This window comes from Apteryx rowi, unplaced genomic scaffold, assembly GCF_003343035.1.
Source record: "Apteryx rowi isolate R43461 unplaced genomic scaffold, aptRow1 scaffold_164, whole genome shotgun sequence".
In the NCBI taxonomy this organism is placed as follows: Eukaryota; Metazoa; Chordata; class Aves; order Apterygiformes; family Apterygidae; genus Apteryx; species Apteryx rowi.
In genome coordinates this window covers 274,152-299,320 of record NW_020447908.1, presented here as the reverse complement: position 1 = coordinate 299,320, position 25,169 = coordinate 274,152, and positions in this window count along the sequence as shown.

The window sequence follows — 25,169 nt, the reverse complement described above, 5'->3', positions numbered from 1 at the left end:
TTGTTGCTTATACTCAGCAGCGATTTGTTTTAAAGAAGCAGAGTTTGGAATGGAAACAATGGGCTAAAGTCGTTGCTAAATTGACAGAAAATCAATAGTGTTAAGCTGATTCACAGGTTCTAGTTGACTAATTTGAAAAATATCTGGAAACTGTAAAAGGAGGATTTCCTCCTAAGGAGGAAAGAGTTTTTCCCCCAGCCTTTCACAGATGCCTGCAAAGCTGCCGTATACCTCCATGGAGAACAGCCTCCTGCCTACAGGAAAACTAAGTGTGGCTGTCCTTGTCCCACCTTGAAACTTGATGCAGACTCTGCTGACTTCTCTGGGTGGCATACACAGGTTGCATGCATACCCTTAAACTGATTTATGGAGGTTTCAAGCCTTTCTGTAAGCATGTTTAGGGGAGAATAGAGAAAAGGAATGGAATTCTTTGGAGATGAAGTAATGGCAAATATCTTGGAGATGAAAAAGGAGGGCCAAGATTTAGACCTCAGCAAGCTTGCCAGTGGAATAAGCTCTCCTATGTAGGATCTGCATAAAGATGCACTCAGAGCATAATGCTATTTTATGATCCCTCAAAAGAGGAGAACCATCTTGCCAGCACAAGAATTCTCATATCTACAGTATTGAATGTTTCAACAGAAAAGCCTTGATGAAGTGAAAGCCAAGAATATTAAGGATACGGAGACCTATTTTTCCCTGCATTTAGAAGAGGCATGAGTTGWTAAGAAAAGACACTTCGTACCAAAGGTTTTTGGCACTAAATAGGTTAGGAAATATTTTCTAGCTTGTAAGTGGAAGTCATATTTTGGGACAAAAGCTTTACCAGGAAAACAACCAACGTATAGAACTATGTTCTAATTTGGAAGCTTGTGATTGTTCTGCCAGATGGCAGGACTTTTTACTGTGCCATAAGATATGCTAAACAGCAAATACAGGAATAGCAGAATATGGCTTACAAATTAAGTGCTGTGTAAATCTATCAGCTCAAAACTGCTTAAAAGTTTTAATAAAAATATGATTATTATTGCAAGAAGTAACTAACGACCTGATTTAGATTTTAGTGTGCACTGAATGTATAATTCTGAACAGACGACATTAAAGATGGAAGCACTTTTTGCATATGTGGCATATAAAAATATTTCACCAAGATTCTTCTCCTTAAAAAAAGAAACAAAAAACTGTTCTGCCTTCCCCTGCCTCTCCAAGCGCCCTCCCCCAGCCCTATTCCCACCACACACACTCACACTTAAGAATTTGTAGCAAGATGTCACAGATGCTGTGTTACTCAGCTCCAGTGTGAGAGTTTGCTATGAAAAAAGAAAATAATTAAAGACATATATTGCCAGTGTGGTCTAATGGAGCTTGTGATTGTTCTCAGGATTTTAATTTCTCTGTTAAGCTTAATGAGATAGTAAACAATACTTTTGCCATAATACAAAGGGAGGAAAAAGCAATAGAAAGACTTAAAAAAAAATTAAGACAAAACATATTAAAGAAGAAACAAGTAAAATGTATAGCTTGCATCACATGCTACAGCTTGCATTAACTTCACTCCACAAAAGATCAACATCATGAGCAAAGCTTTTCCTACCAGATAATTAAGCCAAATACAATTCTGTGGGTGATTCAGCTACAAGTTTTTTTATGCGGTATTAGGCCAGATTCTGATCACCTACAATCATTATTTTGGTAGGGCAACACCTGATGTGTGGGTGTTTAGTCTTGGTGGGGGGAATGCAGACTACTGAAATTAGGTGTGTATGCTTATGGAATTGCTGTAGAGACAGAGAGTGGCTCTGAAGACCTGTGTTGAGCATGTTACTGAAATGTCCTTTCTGTTGTTTAAATAGGGAGCATAGAAGGTTGAGCTAGGTCTCCTTCATGTGGAACAAAGTGCTCAGTGACCAGCCAACATGAAACACTAAGTCTTAGGTTGTTTCTGATGGTGAAGAGGTGTCTGACTCACGGCTCCATTTGGAGTTGGCCTCGTGGCTGTCTGGTGTTAAGAACATTGGGGTTTTCTGAGGGTAGGTGCTGATTGCTGAGGATGTGATGACCTTGGTTTTCCTTGGAGCTGCTTAGGATGCTGCTCAGAAACAGGGCGTTTGCTGAGAAACATCTGCTGCTTCCTAGGCTAGTGCCTTCACTGCTGGCCTGCAGGACAGTCTGAGGTGAGGAGCATCTCCCTCCCTCCTACTGCCACTATACAGTGCGTAAGGCAAGATGTGTGGGAGAACAAGTGAAGGAAAGTCTCTGGGACCTGCTCCCCATCCTGACTGCACGTGCTGCCCAGCGACTCTCACGCGGGAAACACAAGTGGTCTCCGGCTCTGAACTCAACACGGTCCGAGCGAGGTGCTCTCCTCCAGACGTGTTTTGAATGGAGGGAAATGCTGTGGAGTTTGCTCCTCTCTGGGCAGCTCCAACGTGCCAAGAAACGTGAGCTCTGGGCTCGACATAGTCATGGCATCGTGGTGACCCTGTCTTACGACTGAGCCTGCTTATGTGGGGAAAGAGCAGCAGGGCACTGGCAGGCACTTGTTAGTGTCGTGTTTTCCCAAGGAGAATGGCTGCTCATTGACACCACACAGATCTGAAGAGAAAGATTTGGGGCCAAATCCAAGAGCCCCTGAGGCTGATGGAGACATTTTCACTGGCGACAAGAGGTTGCAAAATGTGAAAGGAAGGCAAAGAACTGAAGGTACTGAAGAAACAGTTTTTTGTTTTGTTTTGTTTTTAGAAAACATGGCTGCTGACATTTCCTTTGTAATTGTGTCTTAAGTGGCTTTRAAAGTATGTGTTTCTATTTGCCTAACCTCTTATTGTCATAGTGTCTGAATCCCTAATGTGAGTTTATTGCAATGGTTGTATATTTGTGGTTCAGTGTATTATTTAAAGGCCCAATTTAAAAGGCCTTACACTGTCATTAAGATGAGATGTATGTGAATAAAGACTGCAGGATTTGTCTAGGAACAGAGTGTGATACTAAAGGGCTGAGAAGAAGACAAAAAGTGTAAAGATTTTTTTTTGTGCCAGCTTTAAGGGAGAGAAGAAGGAATGATTTGGGAGAAAGGACAAAGAAAATGACAATAAGTTTAAGCTGATTTCCAATAGATTAAATCYACACTGGCCATTTTAGAGAGTCTTGCAATTTGTATTGTGAGAGAGAGGGCACTTGTTTCTGAGCCAGACTCCTCCTAGCTTTCCAGGATCTCTGCTGTGGATATTTAATTGTGTGTGAATATTTTAACAGGAAAACACAGCATATGGCTAAACCAGGTCAAGGAAGATTTATGCGGCTCTCCCATATAATTTACAGGAAGAGTCTAAAAAGAAATCCTTTCTTGTTTTTCCTGGTTCTGAGAGGCTGAAACGCACGTCTCTCTTGCCTCTGTTTTATTCAGCATATTTATGGACATGTTTATTAATGAAAATTGTTGAAAGCAGACATAAGTTGCACACATCCATTCTTCAAACCACTTATAGTAAATATATCAACTTTCTGGATCTGTTGCTTACTTGGAGACTATGAATTCCAGGAAAAACTGTGTGGGTGTCAGCAGGGAGCAGGCAGGGAGTGGGCAGGGAGAAGTATTCCTTTAATTTGCATAGGGCTGTGCATTTTTGAAAAGCTGAGGCTTGAAAGATGCACACTGCAGCTGTCCATGTACTCCCCAGGATCTTCGTCTGCAGTATGTGAGGCAGGTTGTAGGACAACGGATGCGCGCGGTCCACGGCGAGATGGGAGGAGATGCAGCGCTAGGCGAGCAGCATGGGGCTCCAGTAATGAGCCTATCACGTCACAAATCCACAGACCAGCCACAGATGGCATGTGTGGTCACCACGCTGGAGAGAGGTTATGAAGCAGTCCTGGGTGAACTGTGGAAAAATGTCTAAATGAAACATTTCCACTTTGCTCTGGCAGAACGTGCGAGCGTGTCATGAAACTGAGGGTGCTACGAATGCTGGTTCACAAGCTACTTTGCGTGTGATGCAGGCTTTGGTATTTGGGAACTGACACTGAAATTTTCAGAATATTCTAGGGATTTTGAATAACTAGTCCCAAAATACTCATGAGAAAATTTTTATGCTTTTCCTCTCAGCTTTCCCTTAAACACTGAAGAAAATGAAGGAAAGAGATGAATGATTAGAAAATGTTCTTCTTTTCTATGTTCTCATCACGTACAGAGCTGAACCTCTTTTGAGCTGGTGTGTGGCGATGAGCTTTTCTTCAGCGGAAGTGTAAAATACAGATGAGCTCCTTTGTGGCAGCAAATAACTGAAACATAAACAATACGGAGACATATGTTGAGCCCTGAGCGAAAGCTGAACTTTGTGCCTCAAGAATTTTTCGTGGGAATGAACACAGGGGCTGGAGTTTTAATGGGAGAGAAAAACGTCATGGAATCATGTAGAGAGAGGGTGGGGGGGAAAGCCACAGAGGAAAAACAGGCTGTGGCATAGGGAAAAAACTTGATGGAAAAAAGATGCTTTTCAAGCAGAGAATTGGCTGAAGAGAGGCTTGGAAGTGTGACAAAAGAAAGTAATTCCTCTTTGACTCTTGTTCTGTTCAGGGAGACACGCCGTTATGTATTATTTCTAAATGAGAAGGCTTGCATCACAGGAATACTTTATTTTCTCCTCCTCAGAAAAAAAATCCACACAGGCCCCCAGATTAGCTCAAATAGTTCAGGTCAAATAGATAACATATTTATCAAGACTTTGCTGCTAGAGTCTCTGTAGTGTGCCCTTGCTGGGGTTTATCAATGCCAAGAGCACGTTATAATTCTAGAAGGAGGGAGGCAAGGGAGCCCTAATAAATAAGTTACAGGGAAATTTATGCTTCCAGCCACCTGCTACCCAGTCAACTGTGTTAATGCCTGGCAAAATCGAAGTCCCAGTGAGATTTCCTGTCTCTTGAATATTAGTTTCCCCTGTAGTAGGTAGGTACCTCTCTAATGGGTTTCTGGCCACCTGCAGACCTGTCCAGCTGGGTAAATTGCATTGCATTGTAACGAACCTGCTTAAGCAACCGGGAGGAAAGTTGCTGCAAAATTATTTCCATAATGGGGAAAAAAAATCTTAATTAAAATATTATACTCATAAACAGCAAATAGAACAGTTCTAAAACTGAAAGCGCTTAACAGTAGCTTGGTTTTCTGTCCTATCTTTAATGTTAATGAATATAGCTGATGATACTTTTTGCAGGTCATGCTACCAGGGCATACTAAGACGTGTGATCTGTGTAGTGAGACATATGGGGAYATTGCAGGCATTATCTGGACATGCTGTTTGGGTATTTTATTAAAATACATTTTCTAGACACTTTGTAATGCACCTGGAGCCCAATGTATTCATAGTTAATAAATTCCAGTGGATATATAAATGTGCAAAGAAGGCAAGGTCAGTGAGAAGGTATACATGTCCCATAAATAGTGCACTCCAGAGGCTTTTGTCCATTAGATGACAAATTTCACCTTCCTTTCCTTTTCACCCCCCTACAGATGTCCCTCCTGGGAAAACCAGCTGAGGGATCCAATGGATATGTGACTCATGGAACATCAAGAATAAGTGGAAAGGAAAATAACCAAGTTTCTCACACTGCCATGTGATTAATGACAGAAAATGAAGTGGCAAACCCTTATAGAAAAGGAGGAGAGTTTCTAGTCTGGCAAAGGTGATGTTCAGGGGCAGCTATCTAACCATAGGACCAGGGAAGATGTTGTCCTTTYTGAAATGCTCCAGCCCTCAGGGTGAGGAGGTGAATGGCCCGGCCTCATGAGCTCTCTCTTGTGCACAAGCAACTAGGGAAACCTTGGCTGATAAGTATAACCTAGAAGTGTATTTTCCTGCCTTGTATTTTTCTATTGCAATTTCATTCCTGCAGATCTCTGTTTAATCTGAGTATGACCAAATGGAACGATCCTTATCTTTTACCCTTGTCTTGTATAGTAATAAACAGATTTGGTGTTATCCAGTAGACACGGGAACTGCAATTTTGATTATTACAAATACTGGATTCCTCACAGAGCACCACACACTACACATGGTTATGACTCTCCCCCTGAGTCTGTAAGGCTGCGTTCATTTGATTGCAAAGGCCAGCTGTAAAATGGTAAATTTGGCTGTGTCTGAACTGGTGGGGACGAGAGAGTTTTCCAGATTCTGGGTCTGGAGCTCACTTCATTCACATCRTGGTGCCCCAGTGGGGCTGGGATGCTTGCCCAGCCCCTTGGCCCCATGTCCCAGGCGGTATGCTCCACAGATGTCCTAGCATCCATGGTCATGGGGTAACTCTGGGCAGCAGAGATGCAAGACAGAAAGGATGTTATGCTTGCAGAGAGAAAACTCATCTGGAACCTTTTTTTACAATCAGTAAGAAGGTGGGAAGAAAGTCTGGAATTGTGAGCTCCCCTGATGCTCCCACAGTCTCACATGACAAAAACTCCTTATGACCGGGGTAAACACATACCTCTTCTGTGCATTCTGTAGCTGCATTGGAGCTTTTGCTTTTGAACTTGGCTCTGACTGAGTAAATATTCTGATTCTGTCTGGGCTTGTGGTCCATCTAGCTTCCCTTGATTTGTTAAATGAGCCTGTGTTCAGGCTTCACTCACTGACCCCATGCTCCTGAACTCCAGAAAGAAACAGTCAGCAGTTAGTGACAGCAGTCACAAACGCCATGCCAATTCCTGCTTTGAAAGTTAATATATAGCAGCTTTTACTACCATTTCTGAGTCTGTGCTCCGTCGGTGATCTTTCTACAGATACATGAAATGTGGTTAATTAACCTGCCATCACCTTCTTTTTCATGAATCAGTAGTCACACTCTCTATTCTGTATGCTGAAGCTTTTCAGTGATGTTTGTTCCTCCCTGTACTGACATTTTATTTAACCTCTTCATAATCTACTAAATTAATTCAGTTTTGCCGTATTTTTTTTTTTTGTATGCTGATATTTCCAGTGCTCCCAGTCTTTCTARTCATTTTGGAATAGAGAACCTACATTATTGTGAGGTGACCCAGATGGTCATTCTTTCAGTTTGATTCTTAGCACTAGACTGGACGTGGCCATGCATTTCTGGAAGGTTAGGCTTCTCTGTCTTTGCAGAATATACCTTACAATTGGAGTTCAATAACTAGCTTATTTTTCTTAGATAATTTATTTGTCTGTTACACTAAGTTTTGAATGAAAAGGAAAACTACAAAAGCAGAAAATTTGCATTTAATTAAAGAAGCTACAAAAAAGCTGGAGCTAAAAAAATAGCCTTTGATTTGATACAGCCTTAGAATAGTGAAATTAGTAAGTAAAAATTAGATAAAATGGAGAAAGATAGCTACTACTGCAATGCAGTGAAATGGAATTAAGGAGTCTGAGTGATTCTTTCTTGTAAAGGTCAACATCATCGACTGAATTTTTGTGAACCTAATAAATTCCAAGATATGCTATAAATAGGAGCATCTCAAGGGCAATACTTAAGTCATTCAATTGAAATATGGGACAAAATAAATAGTAAAATGATAATGAGAAATGGCAAATCAAGTTAAAATGGTATGTTTAGACCTGGCTTTCTTGATAATACAATTTTAAAATGTTACCAAATCAATTCTTACTTATAACGTGTTTTGGAAAGAGATTAACTGACTTTGGATACAAACCAGGTTTCTAAACAAGTTTTCAGTAATGCCAACACTATATGTATGTGTCTATTTTTAAAGGCTGTCACCACAATGAAAATCTCTACTTATAATTTGGTATGAATTTTAACCAGTAAATTTAATGTTTTCTTAAAGAAGGAACAAATGTTTTTCTGTGCTCCATTTTATACAGAACTACAATATTTTATCTCAATTTTAGCTGATAAAAGTGCAATTCAGTAGGAAGGATAATTAGTCACAGGCTTATAATAAATTTTGTCAAACTATATTTTTAAAGCAAGGATTAATTCAGGAAATTCCAATAGTCAGTGCCTGTAGGAGGTCAAATTAGAAGATCACAGTGGTCCATTGCAGCTTTAAACTATATTTATATCTTTCTAGCAAATAGTCCCAAAATTCTGTTTAGCTCTAAAATTTTTARACTTATAAATTAGTAGAGAATATAACATCTTCTCTGTGGATCTGTTGTCTATGTGTTAGGGGGATCTGTGTGTGTGTGTCTATCTTAGTTAGATCTGAAAGATTAGTGTTAAAAGTAAGGCCTCTTACTGGCCCTGAAGAACCAAAGTATTTAACAGTCAGAGCAGGAAGTGAAAGAGAGGCACAAGGAGGTGAAAAGACCTTCCCGAAGATGGGCAAGGGTGATCTGGAGTGGAATCTGTTTTTCTGGTCCCCAGGCCAGGATCTGTATGTGTATCCATTCATTTTATTCCATACTGTAGTATTTAARTATCTTCTATTCAAAATTAACAGCAAAGTCCTGAAGTCTTTGACACTTCTGCCATTACAGAATCAGTCATCCATATGGGATGGTGTTTCTGATGCTATGTTTTTGCTGGGAGGTGGGCCTAGAAGAGGGTTTTTGTGAATGATATCTCTCTCAAGGAAACTTTGCAATGTTTTCTGAATATGGTCAGATTTCAGACTGGTCTCTTCTCATAAAGAAGCATATCTGTAGACAGTGCCCAGCATCAAAGAATGTTCTGTTCCCAGCTCTGTGCACTTTGTCCTGACTGTAAACATTTCACTGTCCCTAAAGCACTTCATGGTTCACAGATCAGATTTGGTCTTTGATGTAGCTGCAGCTTGATCAAGTAATTATTTCATCAGAAGATGAGCAGGAGCCAGAGAAGGTATTTGAGCTTGTGCCTGGTGGCTGAATTCATGTAAAGGAGACTGCTACTTCTTGGGCTGGCTGGCTCCTTTCTTTGTGTTGTACCCCTCATTGAGAACACACAAGCTCTACCCTGTCATCCAGATACCAGTTACACCCAAGTGAAACAAAGAGTCTGTAGCTGGTGAGATCGAGAGTGAAAGTTCAAATGCATGTTGGCAGCTGTAGGACCTTCTGCAGGAAGGCAGGGGAAAGAGACAACAGCATTGTGTTTTACCCAGAAAGGTATTGCCTACTAGAATTCATTCACTTCCAGGTCATTTGCTTTTCTATGTAGATGAATATTATCCACAGTTGTCTCTAATAACAGTTTAATAACTATCTAGCCAGTTGTCTAAGTTGATGTTCACAGAACAGAGTGGTGAAGGACAGCATTCAGATCTTCTCTACAAGCTGAAATGTCATGTTAAACTACATCAGAAGAAAAACAGGAAGCTGTGGACATGCCCTGTTTTCTCCAGTACTATTTTGGGGTTTGAAGACTTTGTTATTCCCCTGTCCCTCAAATAGACTGTTCTTCCCAACTAAAGTGTTTTGACCACAACTTCTGCCTTCTCCCATCYGTATTTTGCCTTCTGGGAGCACACAGAGCAGGTCAAGGTAAAGTAATAACAGAAAGGCATCTGAGCGTAGATGCACAATAACTAGAGGCACTCGCACAGAGGAAGTGGGAAGGTCATGGAAAAGTCACAGAGAGGGCAGAACCTAGAAGAAAAACAGACCGAAACAGGACACTTGGATAGAAATGATGCTGACAGCATCTTTACCTGGTGTTTGGGGCACTCTACCCCCTAACAGCAGCAGTGTGACTCAGTGGGTAGGAACGGAAGGATGAAGGAGGAGCTGATAACTGTAGCACTGGGCTTCTGCAATTCCTTCCTAGCAGAAATCAGAGAGGCGATAGATAGCTGCTCACTCGGGTCAAAAGGATGCCGGATCCCAGAAGAATCTATCTCATTCCTAACTCTCTTTAGGATCTTCACAAAACTTCTGGCAGAGATAATGATACAAGATTAGGTGGCCACTATTACCTTTTTTACGATCTTACGTTGCTGTTACAGGGTTATTTGAATCACCTCATGAACTGGTCCAGTAAAGTATTTTCTAAAAAATGCCAAATACGAAGTAACAGAGCTGCAAGCCCTGTGGCCTCACACAGGCCTGGTGTGAAAGCAACTCCCTCCCCCTGCTCCGGAAAACATTGTGGAGGAAAGGAGCATGAACAAGGAGGCACAGCCTGTGGTTGTCAGCAGAGGGAAGGGGAGATAAATGGAAAAGACCACTGGGGAGGCCTGAAATGCGCTTGTCTTCATCTGCTGCGTTACTGCTTTAGAAAGTCGTTCCCATTACCCTGTAAGTAGAGAATAATGTGTAGGTGCAATAGTGTGTAGAAATCCAGCTAACTGCCTAAGCGTGGCCGAGGTGCGCAGCTTCCGACTGCCGTGCGAAGCCGGCCATGGGAAAAGGAAAGGCCAGGCAGAAAGCTTGGTGGAAGAAACTGTGTTTTGTGAGGTGCAGGCAGTGGGTGAGACTGCTGAGGGCTCCACTGTGAGCTGAGGGCCTGTGTCCATGTCCCAGTGCTGCGCACGTCCCCGCGGAGCAGGAAGACTGGGAGCTTCAGCAGAGGGGGAGGTGCAGGAGCAGAGCCATTGCCTTGGGAAGCAGCGAGCGTCCCAGTAACACGGCACACTGGCATATCACATCAGTTAAACTGTGCCTTGTTCCTCTGACTGGAAAGCTTTCATCCAAGTATGTTAGGCAAATATCTTTGCTTTAAGGTTGTGAGTGAATTATATTTTCCTCCAGTGTACTGGAGGTCAGACAAGGTGAACCAAAGATCCTTTGGGATCTCAAACTCTGTAAAATGAAGTCAAGAATGCTAAGAATTGCAAAACAACTCAAGTGCATCCTGCTGGTTCCGTCGTATTCATTTTAGTTTTGTTTTTAACTGTAATCGTTCTCTTTTGAGAGATGATGCAGCAGAAGTGAATTTCCTGCTGCTCTAATGACTCTAATGAAGCAGCCCAGGTTTATTACAGTGGTTGGCACATGGGCAGTTGTTGTAGCAGTGTCAGCCCAAGTTTGGGGGCCATCAGCATCAACTAGCCAAGCACCTTCTTTTTCTTGTTTATTCATTTCATCATATTATCTCCCCAGTGATTGCTACACTACTACGCCAGATCCCAGATGCCTCCAGATCCCAGTGGAACTTGCCCATTACATATATCTTTTGCAACAGGAAAAAGTAGAGACAATTAGGAAAGGAATTTTCACTTTTATAAACCATTAGGAAAACTTGTGGAGTTCTCCAAACATCTCTAGGGCAGTTTGTGATGAAATACTTTTGTCTGAAAGAGAAAATAAATACTCAGACTACTAGCTTTCAGCATAGATCAAGGAATCTAACAGCCAGAGCTGTGCTCTATAATTATGGTATTCAAGACAGATGAACCTAAATAGTTTTTGTATAGATTTCTGAAAGATCAATATTGTCGCTCCTTTTTTATGCCGGTCCTATGACATAGATAGATACGTTGCTAGAAAAGTTGTGTATTTGGCTGCTGCAGATGTGGGAGAATTACTGACAGATCCCCCGAAGATACTGAAAGAAACAATTAGAGCTTTCATTATATTCTCTGACATGTAGGAGTTTAAGATGTTACCTATAAATGTGGCATACTGGTTTCTCTTATAAAACTGGTCTACTTTTCTGGAGGAAAAATAACCCTGTAAGTGTTAAGACTTTGGATACCTAACCGTGTAATGAATAATTTGAAGAGGTATTGGTGATGGTGAGTGATTTCTTTTCTCTCTCACAAAACCAGGAACAATAGAAGTGAAGGTCATCACGGCTACAATTAAGACACTCTTATTTCTGAATCCTTATATATTTTATTGGGGTCTGAAGTTTATCAAGAAACTAAAATGCAGTTTGAATCCCACTGCTCTTTCTCCCTAATAAGGGGAATTCAGAAGACCAGAAAACAATGTCAGGAAACCCTTGTAGTTATTTTTAGACATATTCGTTAACAGTTTTCCCTCCCCCTCCAGACAAGCTCACACTGAAGTGGATGACTAAGGACTGGAAGACGTGTCCATTTCTTGTAGCAGTGTTTTACTTCTGCCTGAACTGAAGGTCTGGCTAAGTTCAACAGTTCAGTGGAGCAAACAGCAACCCCCTCCTGCAAAGGGTAGCTCATTGCTCATGTAAAATTCTGATTGTGATTAAAAGAGAAAAGTGGTAGCTGGAGCATTTAAGTGCGCCTTTCTCCCTGGTGTTGGGCAGCCTTTGCACCGATCAGGCAGCAGTTGCATGCTATACATCCATGGGTACACCCCAAGGCCGAAGGAGGCAATCCTGCCTGTCCCTCTCCGCTTGTAGCCCTGCGTCTCCCTTGGCAGCCGTTAACTCATCTGCCTGAAAATTTACCCTGCAAAAGAAGGGCACAGAGAACCGAAAGAACAGCTCTGTGGTCTGTCTGCCAGGGTGGTTGCACAAGTGGTAATGCCAGCACAAGCAGTGGGGTGAGGACAGGCAACCACGGACATGGGGATGGCTGGGTAAGCCATTTGTAGTGGCCATACACTTCGGGGTGCTTAAGCCGCTTGTGAAAGCACACCCAGAAAAATAGACAGGTGGGGAGAGTTAGAAGCTGGTGTTGTGAGTTACTGGGGAGTTTAGTAATAAAAGAGCACAGCTGCACGGGAATTCAACAGTAGCGACCAATTAAAGGATCAAAGAGCAAAGATTCAGGTGCTAAAATTAGGTGGTGATATTTGCAACAGAGAATGATTAGAATAGTGAGGTGTTAATATTATGCAGTTGGAAAGGAACTTTAGCGAACTAATGGGTAGGGGTGAAGTAAAAATAATTAAAATTATATTTAATGAGGGAAGTAGGAGAGCAGGTTAGCACTGTTTGCTCTCTGAGGGAATGAGAAAGATGATGAATGAGACTGAATAGAGAAGATTAAAAGGCAAAAAATAGTTAATGGAGGAAAAATGAAAATCACTAATTTGTTTCCTTTGTTTAATGGTATTGTAAAAAGAAATAATAAAAATATAATTGTGACATTAGGGAAGTTTCATATTCCTGGATGATATATCAGCCTCAGTTCCAGAAATATTTGATCATCTAGTAGCTATCAGTAGGCAAATCTTTTGTCAAAATTAGTCAGCTTTAAGGAACTAAGACTTAAAAAGCAGTGCTATAGAGGCTCATCTGTAGTGGAGGTAGACTTTGCTTTCTCTGGCTGTATAGCACCATATTTCTGCCAGTATGTTGTGAGAAAGCATCTGGCTTATTCTTGTTCACAAAAAAAGGACGCAACAGTACATTGTACTGTATGGTTAAACTACGAACTTGAGCATCTGCTGCAGTTAGGGAGGAGTTTATTGATATATCAATATCAGCGCCATATGGCATATAGACAGTTCCTTGCTATTAAAACTCTTGGTACTTATATGGGGTTGTTTTTGTATCAAGTGCTGCTAGTGAGTCCCATCAAATGCTTGCAGGCATTACAATCTTGTGTGCATGGGGAGGGCGAGTGAGAGGCCTGAGACAGTGCCGCAGGCACCGAGGGAGCCAGTGGCACAACTGGGAACAGAAGGAAAATCTCTTGATTCCCTGGCTACAGTGTTATGCATTAAGCAACTGCCTTTCTGGGGAAAAAKGCAACAAAGATAACTGGGAGGTTCAAATAGCAGTAGGGGAGCAAATTTTTTTCATATCAGTGCCCTATGATAAATTTAAAATTTTGGCATGAGAAATCAGTGGGAAGAAATGGCAGAAAGGGACTGAGTACTGAGTTTTTTTGTACAGCACATAGCAGGAGGTGGTTAAAATTCTTCTCTGCAGACACAAAAAGGTGCTGCATGTAGATACAGGCACTTTTCCATATCTCATCCCTAGGGTCCCACTAGCTCCCCGCAATCCAAAGTCTCATCTCCAAATACCACCTGAAGAAAGTATCTTGTCCATCAGAGGAGACTGTGAGTTTCCCATAGTGTTTTGCAATGTGCCTGGCCAAGTTAGTATAGTACAGTCATTGATGTATGCATTTCATTGATCAGTATAAATCCTTTAGACCAGAGAAGCTGCATCTTTTTTTTTCTTCACAGGCCGAATAGCTGCCCTTATCTCCTAAGCGCCATAAGGCTTTCCAGCTTATGCTCCCAGCAACGTGGGCCACTAACTGCTGTCTGCCAGCCGGAAGAGCAAAGCAATAGCATGGCAGCCTTTACAGGGACTTCTTTCTTGTTTTATTCCAGAAGTTACTTTGGTGGTAACCTGTTGTTTTCTTTGTGCTCTTGTGGCAACAGCCAGCCCTGGCGCATGGGCCTCCCTAAGYGAAGTTAGATCTCTTTGGAGGTGATCTTCTTCGATGCTTCTTGTTCATGAGGTTAGCTTAGGAACAAAGCCTGATATTGCCATCTCCACTGCTAGCAAGCAACCTACGCCTAACAGATATGTGGTCATCCACGCTGATCTGTTTGTGCATTACGAACCAGTATGTAGGAGGAGGGAGAAAGATTAATACGAAACTCATGAGATGCTTCACTTGAGCTCTGTGCTTTTATTTGCATGGTGGTTTCCTGTCAGTGCGTTATCTCATGTCTCTTAGGGGAGGACAGGGGCCAGCACAATGTACTCCTAGCTCTCTTAGCTTCCATAGCATTATATAAAATATTTCTCATATTTTAAAGTACAGCTAAAGATCCAATTTAATCTGCCTGTTGTCTAACTAGAATCACTCTGTTCTGTCTGTCACAGAATATTCTTACTAATATATAATTAATATTAATCAAGGTAGGTTAGCAATGACCCAGGAAGGTTATGACAGTGGTTAGATGATTCCTGATAGTGATTAGAATGATAGTGGTTAGAAGAAACAGATTGCTTGCAGAGAAAAATATATTATTGCCTTTTCTGCTAAAGGGGCTTGTCAGGTGTGAATACATCTTGTCACACAGAAATTCAAGAAGGGTGAAAACCACAGGTTTTAACAACWATATATATATACAAAAACACATGTATGCATATATATATATATTTATATATGCACATATGTGTGAACCTTATTTGAGATCTTAGAAGAAACATCTACACTGTGATTTCCTGTTTACAAGTAGGAGAACTAAGAGGCTGTCATATATATAATATACATATATATAATTGTACGTGTATATATACATAATATATATGCCCACAAATACTTTTATTTACAAAAAAACCCAACAGTATCACAATAGAATAAAATATTTCATAATAGCAGACGAAATCAGTAGAAAATATTATACCATATTAGTAATGTGAGGTAGAGTGTGGTACAATTACATTGTCATATTGGCACATTGATGGCTTTCAATAATTGGAGCTGAGATACTTGATTTTAAACCTACAGTAGCTTTTCCTATTTCTTATAACTCAAAACTGAATTTACCTTGTTAGGTTAAATAACTTAAGCTTTATTGTATTCAGGAAAAGGGAGAGAGAGAGAGAGAGAGAGGGAGAGGGAGAGAGATATGAATGATAGTGGATAAGATGGTTGTTACCATTGTGTACAATTCTGTGGCCCCTAAATTTCTGTGATGCCATTAGTGATAAAGCAAAGACTTTTTGATCTTTAATGCAAATAAGCTGTAAATAGTATGCTATTATTGCTTATGGGGCATGTGTTATAGACAACTCTGCCTTCAATAATCAGTCTTTTGCTTTTAGAAATCTGGAAAATGTTTTTATGGGGTAGATTGTRTCACCTGAATGTTGGAGGTTTCTTCCCTTGTCCTCTGAAGCCGCTGGTGTTAGCCTTTCTCAGAGACAGGATACTAGACTAGATAGAAACACAGGAACTGCCATGCCAGATCGGCCTCTAAATGTTGTAAAATACTGTAGTGAATATATTTTTTGCCAACTGTCAATTTTTGCCAACGCTCACAACTGCACCCATAAAACTGTGTGACAGAAACCAGGCTTGATTTTGGCTTCTATTTAGCATGATAGCTTTTTGTCTGCAATAGTAATTTTTTTTCAAATGTGGAGAAAGATGAGCATAGAATGATGTTCACTTGAAAATATATTTCCCAGTCAGAGAGAGAGGGAGGTTGTTTCCAGGTCTGCACCCTTATGAAGCATGATTGCTCCATTTGGGACTGCTAAGCTCATCCCATGACCTCTCAGCAGTTCTCTGCTTTTCCCATGTCTTTTCCTATGCTCCTGCCAGTTCTCATAATTATCCAGCAGACTCCAGACCATCTCCTTACTGAGTCTGGCTGTCGCACACACCTCTTACATGTTCCAGCTGATGCATTCAGTGGCCTCCAGGGCTTAAATGAGACGCAAATAGCACCTCTAGCTTTTGGAGGTGAATTCCTCTATCTTGGCAAGGCCTCACAGGCTCTGCCTAGACCACGATTTAAATATTTGGATTTACACTTAGTCAGCTTAGTAATGCTGGTCACGGGTATTAAAAGGTCAAACCACCCTTCTAATGTCATTGGATTGGCTTAACACCTCAGAGGCTTGTTTTTAACTAATACCTTTTTGGTACTTTTCTGAATCTTCAGATACAAATGCTTCCACTTTTCCAGGTTTCCTTCTCTGCCAAGAGAGCTGGAAATGTCCCTGTGCAGTGTCCAGAGTCCTGCAGCTGAGCTCCTGGGAGAAATGCCAAATATACAGGACATGGTAACATCAGGAGCTGAAAATATTACTAACTAGGCCAATCAATTAATACCTTCTCAGCCCAAGAGTTTAGAAAATGAAGCATGTAATTAGAAGTAATACAAGGCCTTTGAAATCCCAGCCTTGAGGAGTCATGGATGTTATGCAGTATAACTAGGAAACAGGACTAGGATAATAATAATTCCTAAAAGAAAATGCAGTGAATAGAAGGGACCAGGTGCAGCAGTTGTTGGTGGGTAGAAGGCCTAAAGGTCAGGACTCCTCAATTGCTGGGACTGTTCAGTCACAGTCGGTGCTGGTGGGAGCATGCATAAGGAGGGAGGTTCCTCATGTCTTGGGGCCTCCTTTTACCTTTAAAACTCTGAATTTTCCAGCATGAAAAATACACATCCCAAATCACAAGGATAATGTGGGCTTTGAATTTATCATCTGAAAGATGTAGTAGTTAGTTTTGGCAGGAAGCTGTGGCGTCCTTTATATCTTAGTATGATTTAATCCAGGCAGAGGTTCTTTCCTGGGTCGCAGAGGCTACGAGTTGTTTGAGTGGCTGCAGATTGGGTCAAGATTTTTCTTCAGAGCAGAAATCATGTTAGCAGGATAACTTGGAGCTGAAATCACTGGTGTTATGATATTTTCTTTTTGACATCCTTCTGTTCACAGACTGCCTTTGGATTCAGTTCCCTTGAACTGACATGGTAATAAACTATGCACAAGAAAGCCCTTCTTTGGCTCTCTCTGCTGCAGCATCTTCTCTTTCTAGGATGTATGGAAAAGACAAAAAGATCCAAGCGACCATGAGCTTTTTTTCCTCTCTCAGTCCTTGTCTTTTCCACACAGGATCCCCTCAGTTCACAGACCTCCTACCTGCCTGGTCTAAAAGGGGAGCTTTGCCATTAACTTTCCTCGTGCAGTTGCTTGGCAACACAAGGTAAAGATCTAAACAGAAGGACAAAGAAAAATGATTTAATTCACAAGACAGCCCGAACAGCTTTGGAGGTAGTGACTTCATAGTCCTCTTTCTGTGGTTTGGCTCATGCTACACAATTTTGCTCACAAAAACAGTGTGACACCCCCAGTTACCACCGGTATGCCGCAAAAACCCTTGTTGCAGATGCACATATGGCTATGGAAAAGAGTGTTTGCTGGTGTAGCTGTTGCTATCTAGGGAGGTGGTGTAAACAGATCAACAGAAAAATTCTGTCTCGTGGCATATGTTTCATCCGCCCTAGGGGGCTCTGGCAGCGGAGCCCTCCGCTCCTCTTCCCGTGCYGTCGCACCCCGAGCGCGTGTCTGCCTGTGACCCCGAACGCTGCCGCTGTCGCTTGCCATTAGGCTACGTCGGGGCTCGATTCGTTCAACAGCTCATTGTTGCTTCAAACGCCCGGTGACATGTTTCATTATGTAACTCATTGGCACTTGGCACTTCCACTCCGTGCTGGAATGAGATGCAAGCCCTCACAAGGCATGTAATGTATGCGGTAGCGGTGCCAAAGTGGAGACTATCTCTTGTAAAATGGCTTTGATACATCGATAAATGGAGCTAGCTGACAAAAATTCCGTAACAATGAAGTATCATTTCAAAGCCAATATTTTTTTGGAGTGCTGAAGGTACAAGGAGCCCTAATGACTAACAGAGGATCGTTATGTATGCAGGTGAAAAAGGAAGATGACAAGGATTTTAAATCAATCTATCACATTATGCATTTACCTGCCAGCAGTGAGTTTTTCACCCCTTTCATTTTCCACTGCCAAATACCACAGATTCAGGCTGGTAAGCAGAGCATTTGGGGGCAGCATTTACATTAAAAATGAACCTTTTACATAAATTATGACCTCTTTTGTTTCCCTGCTGACTGATGCACTTTAGCTGTCACATGCCCATTGTAGAGGGACTATTCTCTCACTGATGTGTGCATGTAATTCTCATTAACATCACGGCAAGTTACAAGTACTCATTTGGGGAAGACAGAACCCAGAGTGCCTCTAAATGCTTATGACAAGGGTGCCCAAATTGCCAGGCCCTAGAAGCCACAATCCAAAATCTTCCTCTGGCAGAGAGCCTCTGCCTCAGCCACCGTCCGAGTCCTGCTGCCCTAACTCTGCTGCAATCCCCCTTCCTCTCCCTGAATCTGCCCTGAACTCCTCACCATCCATCCCAACCTCCCAACTCTCCAAACCACCCGCAGTGATGCCTCCAAGCTCCCGGCCCAGTCTCTGCCTCGCTCCAGCTCCCTGCCCTCTGCCTCCGCAGACACCCGCACTTCCACTGTCTTTCTCCCCCCGGAATGCCATATGTCCGAGGCATGCTCTGCAGCCTGCTGGCTCCGTGCGTGTCACACGTCGCTCCCCCGTGGGAGGCAGGCAGACACGTGTGCGTCACTCATCCCACTTCCAGCAGACCTCCGTGCGCGGAGGGGCCTTGCTGGGAGCTGCAGCCTTCCCCTTCCTGCTATTTGACCTGCTGTTTTCCCCTCCCTGCTCTGGCACATCTGGCATAAGAAAATGAGAGCAGGCTGGGGAGGCTGGCGAGCCGTGCGTGGATCACAAAGAGTGGTTTGGCCACCTGGTATTGCGGTCCCAGTGCACGGGGACTGCGAAGCTAAGGCGCCACAGCAGGAAGTTCGCTTGGGAAGAGAGGGGGCTATTTGCGCTTTATGGAGTCCTTTCATCTTTGGACATAGTTAGCACTGTCTTTGTGCTAGGCAGGGAATTGGGGTATCAGTGTCTTCTCTGGCTCGTCCCCGAGCCTCTCGTGGTGTTAGTACTGCCACAGAAGGTGCAGGAGCAAACCTGACTCTTCCACGGACATGTTGGGATTAGTAGACAGGGAAAGAGTGGAAAAAATGGCACAGCTAGTCCACGAGCAAGGGAGGAACGCCCCRTGAAAAAATTGCCAGGACTCCTGTTCAATCTGTAACTCCATTCTTTGGTTTCAGTGGGTGAAAGATTACAGGGACTTCTCAGGTCCTCATTTGATTAGGGCTATCAGTTTCTTTTTTGTGACACTTCCCCATATTCCTATAAAATGAAAAATAGCCCGACTAATAGTCCAACTAACGTTAGAGAATCTTAGAGCATAAAAATACTTCCAAACCATTTATCTCTAAGGGCAGTCAGCCCCTATTCCAGCCTCCCAAAAGGCTGAAAACTAATCACAACAGTGAAGTTAACTCGCAAAGTAACAAGATGTCTGCAAAGTGATATAGGGAAGGGAACTGCCTCACTGAGGAAAAGAAAATTGCCTGCCAGTGGCATTGGTATTTCTTAAAATTAGGAGTCATGAAAGAGAGAAGAATGGTGAAAACACAGAAATGAATCATTGCTTCACCTTTGGGAAGACTCTGGGCTGGAGCTGCTGGATCCAGCATTAAACGCAGCAGGGAGCAGCGAGCAAACTGCTCCCTGAACCATCCGGCTCAAAGATCAAGATCTGGGGGTTTCTTAGCAGCATGAGGTTATTGGGCACTTGAGACTGGGATGAGTTTGAAAGATGCTTTCTAATTTCCAGAATTTGCTCGATATGAAACCTTGTGGGTCTGCCAGCTTTTGTGAACCTAAATTAAAACAACAGAACAAAACACCCCTCTGGCAAGATGAGCTGGGCACACGCAACTTTGCATTAGGTGTTCTCCTCCTGCCAGGCAACTGAAAGCATTTAGTTGCATAATGCGCCAGAGTCGTGTAAGTTCAATCTAAGAATGCACATTGCGTTACGGTTTACTACTTAATTATGCAGTTATTTTCAGTAAGAAATGTCTTTTCATTTTGTTTCCGTAATATCTCCTTCTTGGGCACTAGTACTCTTCATAGCTGGCAAAAAGTCTTCTTAAATGCAAAATGGGTAGACAAACCGAGAGTGGCAGAATGCTATTTTCAGAGAGTGAAACTGGCATGTGCTTGGTAGGGCGTACCCGTATTATGCAGCCTGACTTTTAGGCTGGTAAACATGTGCACTTCTTGGTATTTACTTTCATGTGGGGAAGGGGTGTAGTCTCAATATTTCACATATGTCACCTAAGGGAAAACAGCCATCATACTGGTACAGACCAGTATCTGTGCTGAGACTAGTCTATTTTCCAGCAGTCTTAGAGAATAATAAATTGCATGCTCTGTGTTTTCTCCTTACTAACAGTATCCTCTCTAGAAGGTCAAATATCTTACAACAGTTGTCTCTTATGCCTGAAGAAGGGTGTAAAAAGATGAGCAGTAACAGTTACATGTGAGAGAGGATTAAGGCTGTGAGGGTGGTGAGCGATGCATATGTTGACATTTCAACTCTAATTAACTAAGAAGCCTTGAGTCAGTGGTGGCATGTAGCTACATGGCCGGTGGAGCAGACCAAGGATTCATCTTTTCCTAAGATAAACATCCAAGAGTGGTGGGCTGAATTGCCACCTGGAGGTGCCCATCTCTATTCACAGGAGACTGAATGGCTTGCTTAGACGTGACACCTTGCTTTTGGATGACTAGGGGTCATGAAGCTGAATCCCACTGCTGTGATTCAGAGCTTGAACTCTTTCCTGGTGTTTTGCAGGAGGATGTTAACTCTCTGGTTTCAAGTTTCCTGCTTCCAAGCTTCTTTCCTTGCTTCCTTCCACCTTTGCCCCCTCCTCTTCCCCACTGTATGCCTCAGCAGCTCTTTGGCATGAGACAGCAAATAACCAAGGTTTGGGGTTCAAGAATTACATCAGGGTTTGAAATTCTTTGTATCCCACAGTGGAACAAAATGAGATCTCCATTTTGTTTTGCTTTATTTTSTTTTTGATGAAAGAACAATAGGCTGGTGAGTATACTTATCCACTTAATTCAGAGCCCTTTTCACCATATGATCAACCAAGCCACGACCTGGGGTCATATTCAGCACTTCTACACTGCAAGTTCCCCACCTCTAGACTATTTACTTAGGAGTTTTAATACTAGGAGTTTGTAACTGTCTTGTTACATCCCCACCCCAGAGAGATCTATGTCTCTGAAAAATTTTGTATTTAACTAGTTAGGATTTTCAGAGGAAAATAAAGTTAAGCTGAAAAATACTGGCCATCTTCAATTAATTCAGGGTTTTGACTTCACCATCTCTCCAACTCTTGAGTGGGAATTCTGTGTTCCCTCTATAATTCATAATGAAGTAGCTGCTGCTTGTATAAACATGTCCAGCCTAATTCTGAAGTGGTAACTTGGCTCTTGCTAGCAGTATAGATGATGACTTTCCAAACTAATTTTTGCAGTCTGTGCAYGCTAGCAGACTGCATGCTTGCCTGGTTACCCCACTGCAAACAGTATGTGATCAGAGTGTGAACACAACTGCCTGGCTCAGACAATTAAAGCATGTAAATGGTGTGACACCTTAGTCTTAAGTAATAGCTTTGATGTTACAGTCCCTTTATACAAGAGACTTTCTGTATTTAAGGACCGGCTTCATTTGCACTGAAATGCAATGGGAGAATCACTGCAGCAGTTCAATGGGAGCAGGCAACAGTAATGCTTGGAGTAAGGAGGAAAGAGAACTATATCCAATTGAATCCAGACAGGTGGACTTGTGCCAAGCTAGAATTTAATTAAAACACCATGATTAAATCCACTTTTCTAGTAGCACCCTCTTTAATTAAGTGCTGAAGGCAGTAATATGACTAAGCTGTGTTTCTTCTTGTTAGGCCTTCAGTGCAAAGTCTTCCGAAAGAGAGAACTGAACCTGTATGTTCAATAGGTAGAAAAATTGGACAATTTGCCACAGCCAAATGCGCTTATTTCACTGAAAAGAAAAAGGAATTGGTGTCAACTGCTTCTATTTCACAAGCCAAAGAACACAATAGAAACCATCGTCCATATGCAGATGAAGACAAATGTTAGGAAACCCTGCAATCACACTCTTTGCATAATGAATTACATCTCTTTACTTTTATTTAATTGTTCTATCCACATAGACTCTAGGATTAGATATAAAATATATAGTATTTTAAGTGCTCTTCAGCAGCTATTTCAATATACTTGGATTTGTGTTGAAGCAGGTTAGAAACCAAGCTTTAAAAATGCTCTCACAATGCCAAACCTCTATTACAGGGGATCACTTTATCAGTTGACAAGATATGTTTTTATTCAGTCCACAGAGGTAGCTTTCTTTAAAGGCCTAAAAAAATCCATGTTCTTTGGAACATTCATTCTTAGAGTTGGTCCTGCATTGCTCTCAGTGTTTGGAGAAGAGTGATGGCTTTACAATGATAACGATGTATTGGAAAGCTGAACTCCAGCTTCTAGCAGCTGCACCAGAGTTCAATTACTCTAGAGATGAGATGGAATTTAAAAAGACAAGTCCTGTCACTACCAATGGCCATCAAATATGTTTTACAGTAATATAGTTTTGTTGTGTGTGGAATATTGAGATGATGCCAGATCTTACAGATGTATTTTTAAAATACTACTTATTTATGCTGCTGCACATGGTGGCCACCAGSGTCTTGGGTCAAAAATCTTGGACAGATTCTATGTGCATATTAATCAGTTACCTCTGTTTTCATTCTTTCCAGTGAAATTAAGAGCAGAAGAGTTTCAGTAAAACTGCAAAACTGCTGAATGATCATGACTTGTTTGCCAGTAACAAGTTCTTGATACTTTGGCTTACACTGAATAGTAATTTACAGCAGGCATAGAGCATTAGAACTGCTTTTGGGGGAAGGAGGAGACTTTTCTTTTAACGTTTCCTCTGTACTGAAAGAGGAATAAGCTCTCCCAGACAGTAATTCAGAACAACTAATTGAACTTTTAATAAGGTCCCTTGAGTTATGTGCCTAAGGTGAACCGGTACCTGTATGCAGTTATGCACCAAACAGTGTATCTAGGAATCAGAAGTTATTTCAACTACTTGAGGAGTAGGAGTTACTAAGTTTAGGAACTGACATGAAAACTGGCTTTATGTATTTGTTAGCAAGAGTAGTTATTTGAAACTTGCCATCTGGGGTTTTCTTACATTCTGAATGTACACTCTGAACTTACAGGGCCTAGTTTTCATACAGTAACATCAACTGCTATACAGGATTTAGTGTTAAAAATATCTTCAATGTGAAGGAGCTATATTCAAGCTGTAATGATAAAAACTAAAATTACGTTCTGTGCAAAATATGAGGATTATTATTTCATATTTGAAAATCTGTGCTTATTACTAATGCTCAGTTTTCTCTGTTTCTGCAATTGGTTAACATTTACTTTGCATTTTTCTAGCAACTCTGCAGTCTTCTTTTTCTATAGTATTTATTATTACTTATCTACTAACAGTTATCTAAAACACTGGCATTGCTTTTGAACTGGCAACAGTGGACAGTGGCCCTGAACTTTCCCCCTTTATTCATGCAAAGCTCCCTCTAATTTTCAGGGCTGTTTTACTTGAATAAGGCCTGTAGAATTGACTCTGGGACAACTGGTACCTGGAGAAGCAGGGAAATTTTTATTGCTCAGTGCTTTCCCCAACTTCAGCATAGCTTAGTGGATTTCAGGACATCTGATTGCTCCTATTTAAATAACTTGGAAATAATGAGCCAACTCTTGTTCCTCTATCAGTTGTGTATTTTTTTTGTATGTCTTCCAGCCATTTGATACATATGCACCCTAGGTCTCTTTTATGCATTTATATTTGCTTTAGAACTTTCCCTGGACCTGAGGCAAAAATTATGAAAGAAAAAAGTATTTTTTAGAATGATTGAAGAGAGACATGGTAATTCTTTATGCTAGCCTTGCACAGTGAAACTGGAGAAACAGCAAATGTGCTTGGAAGAGATGAAAATCAAGTCCCTCCAAAACATGGAGACTTCCAAATCAGTATCTGAAGAGTAACATAGAGATAATGGGGGAACTCTCTCTCTTTGGTGCAGCAAGCACAAAAAAATCAGAATAAACTTCACCAAGATGGTGATTTGCATGGTATATACTGTGGCCTATTCTGTTTGCCCATATAAATGCAGAAAGAAGCAAGACATGTCATGACCCTTTAGTTAAAATGCACTTTGAGATAAGAAATACAGGTGTCGCTAGTGAAAGGTGATCAGAAAAGACCTGGAGGTTCACTGCAAGCACACTGGTGTCAATAACAATAGCTATAATAATGCTTAATAACACTTTTGGCAGTTTCTTCCAGGTCATTTCAAGGCTCTGTCAGTTCTCATTAATATGTTCACATTGACTCCTTCTGTATCAAAAGCAGACAGTGATATTGGGTTATCCCTCATACTGCCTGTCATGGACATAAGTGTGCTTCTTACTGAGAAAAATACTTAACAAACCCTCTATATAATGATCTGAATTGTTTGGCAAGTTATGAAATACAGCTATACGTTGCAGAAGCTTGAAACTTCCAAGAGGCAGCAGAGAACTGCACTTCTGCTTTTTGTTTAAGAATTCATAATGAGTGTCAAACAATAAAACTGTAGGTAGCTCAAGTCTCTAAGAAAAAAAACGGCGTCATGTAAAGTTATACATGTAGATCAAAGTGAAACCAAAATGCAAGATGAGGAAGTAAGAAAATGAATAGATGACTGTGAGGTAGGCAGTGATCAACCTGAACTGCAACACTGTAGGAATATAGTATAAATTAGCTTGTGTCAGCCAGAGTGAAAACAAATTTAAGAAGCAAATTCAATCAGGCGTATAAAAATCCAGGTTTA